Source organism: Tasmannia lanceolata, unplaced genomic scaffold, assembly GCF_043159265.1.
Source record: "Tasmannia lanceolata isolate RefF3 unplaced genomic scaffold, GAP_Taslan_0.1 ptg000037l, whole genome shotgun sequence".
In the NCBI taxonomy this organism is placed as follows: Eukaryota; Viridiplantae; Streptophyta; class Magnoliopsida; order Canellales; family Winteraceae; genus Tasmannia; species Tasmannia lanceolata.
The window spans coordinates 43,578,076-43,592,041 of NW_027518714.1; positions in this window are offsets into that span (position 1 = coordinate 43,578,076).

Consider the following 13,966-nt stretch of genomic DNA (forward strand, 5'->3'; position numbering starts at 1 on the left):
TATTATTTATATAGTTTATTTTAACATATGATTTGTTTAGAAAATTTTGTTTTGCATTATCTTTCATGTTGTTCTTTTAACTGAAATTTGAGTTCTTCACTCTAAATGTGTCGTGGCTTTTCTCAATTTTTGTTGTTTGATTTCCTTACGTGATGGTATTCCCATTGAGGGGTATAATCGAGTTTTGAGATGCATGAAAATAAAGGAAAAGGGGATTGAGATGAGGGGACAGTAGGGAGAAGAGGATAAAAGATGTTAGTGGACTGAGAAAACTCAACCCTTCAATAGATTTATTCAGGAGGAAACCCTAAAGAGGGCCCCCTACTTTTAGTCAATAAAGTTAAGTGATAAGAATATAATAAAAAGTAACAACACCATAATTCCCAAGTACAATATTAACCACATGAAATATAATATAAATACACTTTCATAAAGGAAATGATATACCCGCATCTTTCTTGTACCGCCAACTTCTGATGTAAACAGAGTAGTCATATACATGGTCTTAAATTTCGACCGAAATCCGAAGTCTTAAATTTCGAGCGAAATCCGAGGGTAATCTGTTTGAATAAAAATTTGGCACAAAAACACTATCGCGGTCGACCGGACCTATGGCGGTCGACCTCCAAGCCCAACCTGGATATTTTCTGGATTTCCAGAAAACATATCCGCGATCGTCCGGCTTACCCCGGTCGACCAGCCCGATAAATTTCGAGATGTCCTGGACTTCCAGGTAGCATCCCGCGGTCGCCCGGCATAGCCCGATCGACCGGCCCTGATTAAAATTCAATTTTTAACTTTAAAATTAAGGGGCTTTGGGCTTAAGTCATAGGTTTTCAAACACATATTTGGGTGTGTGAAATGATTTTCAAAGATATAAAAAGTTAAGTATGAAAATTATTTGAAAACCTATTGAAAGTGCATTTAAACATAAAATCAAGAGGACTCCAAATACATTCTAAAAAAAAGAACCTTGAGTCTTTTTGGAATGTCTTGGCTCCTTTGAATTTTCTTGGACTTCTTATGCTTGAGTGAACAACTTGAACTTTGTCTTGGCTTTAGTGACTTGTCTTCCAATCTTCAATGCATGTTGAGATACATGAGGTGTCACCATGGCATGTTCAACTCCAAGCTCCTTCTTGACACTTGCTGGGGAACTTGTAGGATCTTCATGTTGAGCTCCTTGACTTGATCATCTCCAAATGATGATGACTCTAATGTAGGTGCAAGCTTTTTGTTCCTTGCTTTCTTGATCGACAAGCTATGTGTTGAGTTGAGTTGTGTAATGGCGATTATGACATGAAGTTCCTGTATATGATGCAACACCTCAAGGCAACACATTAGTCTATAAAAGCTAATCAATTTAGTTTGCTAGCATCAAAGCAAAAAGGTAAGGTGAATGATTAACCCATGGGAACCCTTAGGCTTACATTCTCCCCCTTTTTTATGATGGCAAACAAATTGATTAGGGGGGAAGGATATATCAAAGAAATAGATGAATAAGCATGATATGATATATACAATAGAGCATAGCTCCCCCTCACTCTATGCACAAGTATAATTAATGAATGTAAAACATATGGTGCATATATAATTGGACTACCTAATCAATTCTCAAAATTCTCCCCCTTTTGGCAACAGCAAAAAGGTAGGGATCTACAAGTGAAAGTGCAAGTGGGGTGTCAAGATGAATAATAGCTTGTCTAAGTTATGTGCCTTGTATATGATATACCATTCAATCTCTAGGAATGCTTATCAAAGAGAAAATAAAAGTGAAATGTATGTAAGCCCTTTTTTTTTAATCAAATGACTCGCAAATGAAGCCTAAGAATAGGGGTAATAAACCATTTGAGCATACTATATAGGTTTATATAAGTGTGAATATATGATTATTTAGTTCTCCCCCTATGAATTTGCCATTGGCCCTAGGTGAAATCTATATAATAGAGCATGACAAGGTGCAGTGATGTAAAAAGGTGAATGATTTAAAAACTTGGGCTTTATTTGCAACTTTTGAAGCAGATAAGTATCTACCTGAGCAAAGATATGCTCAGATCTATGACCTAACCTTTCAACTTCACAAGTTGCATTATGTAGGGGTTTTCTTGTCATAGGGCCGACAAGTCTCTTCCTGAGCATGAACATGCTCAGAACTATAAAATAACTTTTGAGTATAAGTTGTTTGACCCTAAATAGTTATACATTTACAAGTGAAAGCTCCTCCTGACTATGTGCATCTAGTCTAACTGTAATAGTTCAAGCACACAACCCCATGATTTAAATTACCTTAATCATTCTAATTTTTGCTCCATTCAAATGAGAAGTATAATTTGAATTAGGATGGATGATTATTAGACATTAGATTATTAGGGGTGTAAACGGATCGAATTCGGAGCGGATATGGCTATATCCGAATTCGATTACAGTATACACTATCCGAATTCGGATTCAGATTCGGATTCGACGGATATTTAATATCTATTACCGAATTCGTATCCGTCGGATATTGTTCGTATTTGGATATTATCCGTATCTGTTTATCCGGTAAATTCGAACATTTTATTGCAGCACTTTATCTTTTTTCTCCTACTTACTTGAATGAATTTTCCAAACCCTAAAACTAGACCTCTACATTCTCTTCACAAAATTAACTCTCAAACCCTAAAATATATGAGATCCTCTTCTTCCTTTTAAAACAAAGGCAGAGAGAGAGAGAGAGAGAGAGAGAGAGAGAGAGAGAGAGAGAGAGAGAGAGAGAGAGGGAGGCGATGGGGATGGATGATAGTGTTGGTAGTGGTCTTTGGGTTTTTCCTTTTTTTTGTATATGATGGAATGGGTTTGGGTTATTTTGATGGAATGGGTTTGGGCTATTTTTGTTTTTATTTTATTTTTTCTAAAAAGAATATTCACTTTTCTTATAGAAACAAAAGATAGTGTGTCATTACTAAAAAGAAATATTAATGATATTATTAATAATAAATAAAAAGGATTTACTTCTCGGATTCGGATGTTAAACGGATCGGATATACCATTTACCAGATTCGCATCCGCTAAGAGCCGGATATCTCATAAACGGATTCAGATAATATCCGCTTGAAACAGATTCGGATAATATTCGCTTTAAACGGATTCGGATGGGACGGTAATCGAATTTTCGAATATCCATTTACACCCCTATCTGGATTATAAAGTTGAGACAAGTACAGTCTAATTACCACATGGATACCAAAATAATGATCAACAAGGGAATAGACATCCATGGCCAAAAGATCATGTATATATAAAGATAAGATAACGCCCCACATACATGAATAAACGATAGAAGAGACACACCCTCTTCACATCAAAAATACATAACAGAGATACACAAATAAAGGGTGTGGGGAACAAGAACTCATCACCACTACAATGGGTAAAATCACATAATCTCTGAACATGACAAACAAAATGAACCATAAAGCATAATGCCCTTCCGGGTAAACATCTAAAATCATCCAAACATATGCCAAACATGGCATATCCATCCACATCTACAAAAAGAAAGCCCCTACTGGGCATAACCATCCATCAAGCATAAAACCCTTACTGGGCAACATTCATCACAATATAATAATAACATCCAAAAGCTCATCTAGGGCAAGAAGAAATGGAGAAAGATGTCCTAGCAGCATTATAGTATACCATTTCTGGTGTACCTGGGATCTTGATATAGCCTGTAATAGCTCATCATGCTCTCGAGCTCTCTCTTTCTTGTCACTGGCTAAGGTATCCATTAGTTACGAATGATCAGTGACCCTCTGAACCTTAGCTCTAGTAAGCCATCCTATTTCTGCGCTCATATGGTCAATCCGTCCGACAAGATGCTTGAAATTCCAATGATAGGCCCAAGTGGCAACCTAAAAGGAGATTAGGTTTATAAAAATAAAATTTATCTTTTGAAATTTTAACCCAATTATTTAAACTCTCTAATGAAGGATTTAAGAGATCAAAAAATAAAATAATTTAAGCAAGTAAGTTAAATCTAAAGTGCAATGCAAGAAAGGAGCAAGAGACAAGAAAGAGTGCACCCGAGATTTAAAGTGGTTCGGTCCTCAAACACACAAGGCCTACTCCACTCCACCAACCAAACCCTTTGATGGCTTCACTCTTCTTAACCTTGGCGAAGACCGGTGCCAATTACAATCGCTTTAACCTTGGTGGCAATCCTCACCACGGAGAGAGGGCTACGCTTCTCTAAACACTTGCCCACATACAATGAAAGAAAATAGAAAATAACAACTTCCCTCTTCAAGGGTAGATAACTCTCAAGCTCACACAAATTCCACTCTTGAAATGATGTACAAATTCAAGCCTAGGTCTAATCCCTTTAGATATCCCAAATTGAGGCACAAGGGTGATTAACACTCTCTAATATGTTTAGAATATGTTTAGGAATGAGAGAGAGAGATGTTCTAAGGCATAGAGAACACATATATATAGAGAAAACCCAAATATGACCGTTACAGAGGCATAGTCGTAATTCTGTGAATTTTCCCAACGGTCAAAAATTTGTTCCCGACATAGTGGTCTCGGAGTTCCGAGAAATTATCTCAGAGTTTGGGGAATACAAACAGAATTTGGAAAAAAGTTACTGGACCAAATCTCGGAGCTCCGAGAACTTTCTCCGAGTTCCGAGCTCGGAGCTCCGAGAATATTCTTGGAGTTCCGAGAAGCCTAAATCAGCAGATTTTCTAGATTTTTTATGCTGATAATTTTTGGGCTTCAAGGGCTTCCAAATTACACATAGATGGGATTGTTATTCCAATTAGGGTCAGTTGTTTGGTGATTCCATTATGCCTCAAGGTGGGGTACCTAGTAGGGATTAGATGTACAATCTAACACAAGACTTAAGCCTTCAAATCTTCTACTTTTGAAGCACATCTTCAAGTCTTGAACTCTTGCATGGCTCGCCTCCATTTCTTTGGCTCTTCAAGATCTCTCCTTGAATGCTCTAAGCCTTCATCATCCTTTGGCTTCAAATGGTGTTCAAGGATGTACAAGCCTCGGTCCATGCCGTTTTCCTTGATTTAAGTGTTTGAAATGCTTGAATCTTCAATACATGCACTTAAACATCAAACACGTTAGAAATACAACACATTTCAACTTGTGTTTGGAATCATCAAAACATAGAAGATTGCCAAGGTGAGAACCATTGGGTTTACAATCTCCCCCCTTTTGATGATGACAACAAACAAGGTGATTGCCGCATTTAAGCACACTAAACATAAAACTTCTCCCCCTTTGTCATCACAAAATGAAGGGATGAAAGTTTTAAACATAAGGGAAAAATATGCAATGTGTAGCTCCCCCTTTGTCAAGGAATAAATCAAATCAAAACTCCCCCTTAATAAAAGCAAAATTCAAAACAAGGAGGGATTTGAAAACTCATATGGGGTTTTGAAAGATAACTCATTTTCTAGCTTCCCCTAAATCAAATGTCCCCCTTTAAACAAAATACAATCATCAATAAATGGGGATCATCCAAATCAAATTCCCAAGATAAAGATATAACAATCTTAAGTAAAAGTCTTGGGCACAAAGAATCAAAATTCATAGAGATATTCAAATTAAGCATATGCCCCTAATATAATGCAAAAGCATAGAAAACTAGGTTGCGGCCTTTGGAACCCACATCCATTTGGTTCCAAATGGTTTAGATTTACCTAAAGTGTTCTTTTCAACCAAAATCATCTTAATCTTAGGTAAAGTTTTAAGCACACATTCATTTTTAAAATGTCCTAATCTACCACAAAAATGACATTTTGTGCAACAAGTAGATGGACATGTAATAATACAAGAAGATTTAAGATTTTCAACATTTTTCTTCTCTTCTTGCAAATATTGGTTTTCAAAAACTAATTTTTCATTTTCTTTTGCAAATGACTTACATCTTTGAATCAAGCCTTTGTTTACATTAATCAAGTCATTGTTTATTTGATTCAAAGCTTCATTCTTGAGCGAGAAATTATCAATTTCCAAGTGCAAAGAATCAATCTCATTTTGTAGTTTGGAAATTGAGGAGTTGAAATCCTTTTTAATATCAAAAGTGTTTAAACAAGGATTCACAACACTACCATGTAAATGAGAAACCTTAGAATCTTCTAATGAAAGATGACAAGAATGATTTTTAGAGATTTCTTCAAGTTTAATCCAAATCTCATGTACATCTTTACATGTTGAAATTTTCTCCAAAACAAGGGGAGACAACGAGCAACAAATTGCAATCAAGGCTCTACTATTTAATGCATGCAATTTGGACCCTATTTTCCCCCTTTTAGAAATACCAGTTTCTACAAGATTTAAGATCTCTAAATCCGAAGATCCTAAAAAAAACCTCATACGGGTTTTCCATTTCCCATAGTTGGTTCCATCAAAGGATGGAGGGATAGAGTTGTCATGACCAATTTTAAAATCCATGGGCTTTGCCAAAAATGATCTTTAACTCTTACCGGTTAAGGCTTTTGAAACAAGAGCCCTAGCTCTGATAACAAGTAAAATTCCAATGATAGGCCCAAGTGGCAACCTAAAAGGAGATTAGGTTTATAAAAATAAAATTTACCTTTTGAAATTTTAACCCAATTATTTAAACTCTCTAATGAAGGATTTAAGAGATAAAAAAAATAAAACAATTTAAGCAAGTAAGTTAAATCTAAAGTGCAATGCAAGAAAGGAGCAAGAGACAAGAAAGAGTGCACCCGAGATTTAAAGTGGTTCGGTCCTCAAACACACAAGGCCTACTCCACTCCACCAACCAAACCCTTTGATGGCTTCACTCTTCTTAACCTTGGCGAAGACCGGTGCCAATTACAATCGCTTTAACCTTGGTGGCAATCCTCACCACTCAGAGAGGGCTACGCTTCTCCGAACACTTGCCCACATACAATGAAAGAAAATAGAAAATAACAACTTCCCTCTTCAAGGGTAGATAGCTCTCAAGCTCACACAAATTCCACTCTTGAAATGATGTACAAATTCAAGCCTAGGTCTAATCCCTTTAGATATCCCAAATTGAGGCACAAGGGTGATTAACACTCTCTAATATGTTTAGAACATGTTTAGGAATGAGAGAGAGATGTTCTAAGGCATAGAGAACACAAATATGTAGAGAAAACCCAAATATGACAGTTACAGGGGCATAGTCGTAATTCTGTGAATTTTTCCAACGGTCATAAATTTGTTCCCGACATAGTGGTCTTGGAGTTCCGAGATATTTTCTCGGAGTTCTGAGAATTTATCCCGGAGTTCCGGGAATACAAACAAAATTTGGAAAAAAGTTACTGGACCAAATCTTGGAGCTCCGAGAACTTTCTCGGAGTTCCGAGCTCGGAGCTCCAAGAAGCCTAAATCAGTAGATTTTCCAGATTTTTTATGCTGATAATTTTTGGGCTTCAAGGGCTTCCAAATTACACATAGATGGGATTGTTATTCCAATTAGGGTCAGTTGTTTGGTGACTCCATCATGCCTCAAGGTGGGGTACCTAGTAGGGATTAGATGTACAATCTAACACAAGACTTAAGCCTTCAAATCTTCTACTTTTGAAGCACATCTTCAAGTCTTGAACTCTTGCATGGATCACCTCCATTTCTTTGGCTCTTCAAGATCTCTCCTTGAATGCTCCAAGCCTTCATCATCCCTTGCTTCAAATGGTGTTCAAGGATGTACAAGCCTTGATCCATGCCGTTTTTCTTGATCTAAGTATTTGAAATGCTTGAATCTTCAATACATGCACTTAAACATCAAACACGTTAGAAATACAACACATTTCAACTTGTGTTTGGAATCATCAAAACATAGAAGATTGCCAAGGTGAGAACCATTGGGCTTACAATGCTCATATGATCTCTTAGGCTCAGTAGTCTGTGCTTGCTCATCTTCAGCCTGTCCCCATGGTACTCTACTAGAGCCAACTCTACTGCTACCTCCTCCTGTGGTATCTCTTACTCCCATTTGAATCAAGGTACAAGGATCGATCACAAGATCAGGCAGTGAAGTAGGCCCTCATCAAATCTACTCCGTTATAATTTAGCAATTTAGTGATGAGCATCCTATAGGGTAAACCTCATTTTTCCTTCTTAACTGCTTCATCCATGAATCCTAAAATAATGGTACCAAGGTTCAGTTGAATCTTCATTATAATGCAGTGAGTTAAGAATACTTCAAATGGCTTGACTGCATCAAGATTGCCAACTCTTTGAGTAAAATTGTGAACCACAACTTTATGGATTATTCTGGCCTGATGATTTATTTGATTAGACATGATATTCAATTTTTCACCTGTAGGGGGGAAAGATCATATAGTTTCGTAAACATCCTTCCTTGTGAAGTGATGGTTCTCCATATCATATTTTTCCCAAAAGAAGATTATCTTTCCCTTATTCGGGACATCAAAGATATTATAAATTTTCGCAACATTAAACACAAGCTGTGATCTGTAGTAGCTATTCATCACTGCTCCTCCATGTGATATTAAAAGATTTGCATAAAAGAGCTTTAGAAGCTTGGGAAGATCAAGGAGTTAGATTCTAGAAATGTTATCCATCCTTGTGCCACAAAAAGATTGAAGAGATCAAACTCAATAAGGTCAGTAATCTCGACTTTCCTTCCCGAGATGATCGGCCTATCTTTGAGGAGCTCGTACTTTTCTTGTGCTTGTTGATTGAAGAAGTGCTCATTAGAAAATTTCTTTTCTTCGGATTTGGATCTTGGCCTCTTTTCTTTATGTGCAAGCATTTTTCTTTTTTCTTTTTGAGGATTCCATTCTAGGATTAGGATTTTGTGAGAGGATTAGAAAAATGAGAAGAGAATGAGGGAAAGCGAGATGGGAGATGGAAAATGAAAGGAAGAGATGGAAACACAAAGAAATCGAGAGATTAGTGGAAGATATGGTAAGAGAAATGGAGAAGATGAACAATGAAGTGGAAAACTAAGAAAAGCATGAAATGGAAGATGGAGAAAGAGAGAATGAGAAGAAAATGGAGGAAAACTCACTTGAACCCGTTGATTTTGAAGTTTTTCAGCACAAACTGGCTTGGAAGAAGAGAGGGAAGAAAACCTTAAGAGAGAAAGAAACGGCAGAAGTGAAAAACTCGATTGGCGGACGCCCTTTTAAATACACTTTTCGACCGTCGCGGTCGATCGGGCTATCACAGTCGCCCGTAGCGACCCGCCTGTCCTTTTTTATTTTTTATTTTGCGACCATCCGAGGTCCCCCGCCGAGGGTCGGTCGCCCGCTGTGACTAGCCAGTTTCTTTTTATTTTTGTCCAGGTTGTCTTCCGCAGTCGCCCGCCAAGGGTCGGTCGCCCGCCACACCCCAAGTTTTAATTTCTTGATATTTTTCACAGGATTTTGTGGACAAATCGATTTTCTCCTATTTTCTCGCCTTTATGGGATTCTAATGGACATGTAAACTCGATCCCTAGGCTATGTGAGGACATCTAAAAATTTATTTCTATTTTTCTAACATTTAAGCTCAAAAAAATGAATGGACATATGCTTTCAATGAAGTTCTTTGGATGAGTTTTTGATGGATTTTGCTAGATACAAAATGTGACACTTGTTTGATCTATGTCTAGCAATATTTGACATGTTACCTCATCTAGTTGTGGATGCTAAGTGCATATGTGTGTGTTCTTGCACTTAGATGGGTTTTTCTAAACGATTTTCAATATAACACAACATATAGTCTAAAGAGGTAATTTCTTATTTTCTTTATAGACAATAAGTGATACATGATGTGACTATAAGTGATACATGATGTGATCATGAAGCTCAGTAAGCAATGATACATTCTATTAAAAACATGACTAATGGTATGTATCTATGCTTAATTATGAAATGATATATCATTAAAGAACAGGTGATCTAGATACAATGAATGCAACAATTAAATAGTATCTGGAGAGAATTCATATAACATAACAATTTAAGCACAACCACATTATATTTGCATTTTCAATAAATAGCTTTAGTGGGAAATTTAGAACCCAAATCAATTTGGTTCCAACCAAGTTTGTGTGTAGAAGTGAGTCTTTTCTTATCCACACAAACTTGTTTGATTTCACAAATCTAAGCTTGCACCTAGATTTGTGATGCCCTAATCTACCACAATATGAACATGAATAAGCATAGGTAGATGAAGAGCAACTAGAACCAAAAGAATACACCTAATGACAAACATGTTTATCTTTTTCTTCTTGTATTCTCTGGTTCTTTGTAGAGAGTACTTCATTTACTAATTTTATCTCATTTAATTGATCTTCAAGACAATTTATCTTATGAGATGAATTAATTTTTAATTTTTCTTTATTTTCACAAACAAGTTTATATTTTTCATTTAAATCTTTGTTTGTGGTTTCAAGGCTTTCTTTTTCTTTTTTAAAGATAGTGCACTTTTTAATTAAGTCATCATTCTTATTTATCAAGATTTTGCTCAAATGACTTAATTTTTCATTTCTTTCCAAGCATTCATTAACTTCTGATTTCAAAATTTTGATTTATTTTTCCAAATCAAAAATTGAATGTTTGAGAGAATTTTTCTTTGCAAAAGATTTTTGTAGAGTATCTTTTGTTCAAAAATAATATTTTTATCATTTGAAGAGAGACTATTACTTTTCTCATGAGAATTTTCAAGTTTAGTCCAAATAGCTTTTGCATTTGTACATGATGATATTTTCTCAAAAGCATTGGGACATAGTCCACAACTTATTACAATAATAGCTTTTAAGTTTAATGAAAATAATTTTGCATCATTTTTAGTACATTTCCTTGGAATAGAAAATCCCTTTTCAGTGACATCTAATATGTCAATGTCTATGGATTTGATATAGGCAAGCATCTTTACTTTCCAAGCTCTATAATTTGATCCATAAAAAACTATAGGAATTATACCGGATTGGCCTAACTCAAAATCCATTTGGATTGTCACGGATCTTTATCTCTTGTAGATTTTGAATTTAAAAATCTCTTTAAGAGCCTAAGCTCTGATACCAAATGAAATACAGGTGTGACAACCCAAGAGGGGGGTGAATTGGCTAATTAAAAATTTGAGGCTTAATTATATGGATTATTAAAATTAATTTACTAATTAAGCACTAGTTAATCTAACCATTGTTCAAATAATCAATATAGTGAAATCTAGGGTTTAGATGTCACTTTAAGCTTATATACTCTAACCCTTGTTCACTAAACCATAAATGAAATTAAAGTGTAGAGATTACCATTCACCAAGTGCAAAGAGAGGGAGAAGAGAAAGCATCCACAAGACACGAAATTTATAGTGGTTCGGTCACAACTTGACCTACTCCACTCTTCCAAGTTTACCTCCTTGGGCGCTCCACTAAACCAATAAGATTCTTCAACGGGCGAATCTCAAAGCCGTACACTAACTTTTCCTTCAAAGGGATCACACCCTTTCTGCACGAAGCCTTGCGAGGACACACTCCCTCTTACAATGATTCACCTTTCTTAGCGGGCCGAATCGGAGACTCTCAAATACAAATGAAGAGATAAAAGATAAGAACTCTCAATGCCTCTGGATTAGGTGGATTACAACTTTTAAAGCTCACAAACACTCCAGGGAATATAAATTGTAAAGCCTATGGAGTTCCTCTTGAAAGAATGTAAAAATACAAGTTCAAAGAGGTTTAACCTTTCATGTAAAAGTTTAAGTTCAAGAAGATAAGATTTGATCTTGCCAAAGGTTATTTTGAAAGGTTTAAATAGTGTATATATAGCCCACAAGGAAATATGACCATTTGGGGATAAAACTGTAAAATACAGTGTTGGAAAAGTCAACCTGCGCAAGCCCCAACGGCTCTATTTCCATGTCGCGGCGGTCGACCGAGGCGCGGCGGTCGACCGAGGCACGGCGGTCGCCCGCCCTTATCGGGCTCTCAATTTGAATTTCAAGTTTCATACTGGCGCGGTCGACCGACCCTATGGCGATCGCCCGGTGAGAGCAATCTGTTTGAATAAAAATTCGGCTAAAAAATACTATCGTGGTCGACCGGACCTATGCCCAACCTGGATGTTTTCTGGATTTCCAGGAAACATATCCGCGGTCGCCCGGCTTACCCGATCGACCAGCCCGATAAATTTTGAGATGTGCAAAACTTATAGGTAGCATCCCGCGGTCGTCCGGCATAGCCCGGTCGACCGGCCTTGAGTAAAATTATATTTTTAACTTTAAAATCAAGGGGCTTTGGGCTTTGGTCTTTGGGCTTAAGTCCTAGGTTTTCAAACACATATTTGGGTGTGTGAAATGATTTTCAAAGATATAAAAAGTTAAGTGTGAAAACCATTTGAAAACCTATTGAAAGTGCATTTAAACATAAAATCAAGAGGACTCCAAATACATTCTAAAAATAAGAACATTGAATCTTCTTGAAATGTCTTGGCTCCTTTGCACTTCTTTGGACTTCTTATGCTTGAGTGAACAACTTGAACTTTGTCTTGGCTCTAGTGACTGGTCCTCCAATCTTCAATGCATGTTGAGGTACATGAGGTGTCACCATGGCATATTCAACTCCAAGCTTCTTCTTGACACTTGCTGGGGAACTTGTGGGATCTTCATGTTGAGCTCCTTGACTTGATCATCTCCAAATGATGATGACTCCAATGTAGGTGCAAGCTCTTTCTTCCTTGCTTTCTTGATCCACAAGCTGTGTTGAGTTGAGTTGTGTAATGGAGATTAAGACATGAAATTCCTGTATATGATACAACACCTCAAGGCAACACATTAGTCTATAAAAGCTAATCAATTTAGTTTGTTAGCATCAAAACAAGAAGGTAAGGTGAATGATTAACCCAAGGGAACCCTTGGGCTTACATCTTCGTTGCACATTAAAATCTAAACGCAGTAGAGAATATAACTAAAGAAGAGGTGAATCTGCAACTGATGACAGGCATCCCAACACAATAGAGAAAACAACTAAAGAAGAAGTGAATTACAACTAACCTAGGTTGCCTAGTGTCACAGGCTTTCAGTTTTATGAGAAGGTTTGTTTCAACTGATGGGTTATATGTAATTTATAAAACTACCTCAATTCTATTTCACAAAGAACTCTAAGGTTCACTACATGAACATTATTTTCAAAAGCATTCCAAAGACTGGAGCCATGAATTATTAGTGTAAGAGAACCTGCTAGCAAGTGAGGAAAGCAAGAAATTTTTTACCACCAAAGTTCTGTGTGAGAAAATGATCTTGTGATGGCAATTTAACTGGTCGACAACTGATAATTTCATTACACTATATTGAATTAAATATACAAATAGCATTATATATATGTAGAAAATGGCTTTCAAGAATTAATTATAAAACTATATAGTGAAGCGAAATTTCCATCATGAAAACAACATACTTGTGTTTTTCCCTTTTAATGCACACTCTCAACAATTTTATCAACAAATTGGGATTACAAAAGTTATAGAGTATAAAGATACTGACATTCATTCTCAAAAATACGGTCCAGGAAAACACCATAATCAGTGGATAAAGAAATTCAAATCATTCATTTTCTTAGCAAAAATTGATGCAAAGAGTTCATTAAAAGTGGTTGCTGATTTGATTCAACATGACAAAGTAGGATAAAAAAAATACAGAGGGGTATAAAGAAAAGGCAGAGCACATGTGTTTTAATGAAAACTCTTTATCATAATACATTTGAAAAACTGAAGATGGAAAACAATGAGGCACAACAATGGTCAAAGTACATGCCTAAATTGGGAATCAATATGAAAGCTTAATGAGCTATCATCAGTGATCACAAGCAGGGCTAGATTTTACAACTATTCAATTTTCTTTAAAACTAAAACAAAATTAACTACCAAAACTCCATTGTATGAACTACGTTTACTATGATAAAGATATTTATCCAAGCTCTTCAAAATGATTAACAAGAGGGTCATATTTCCCTACATTTATATTT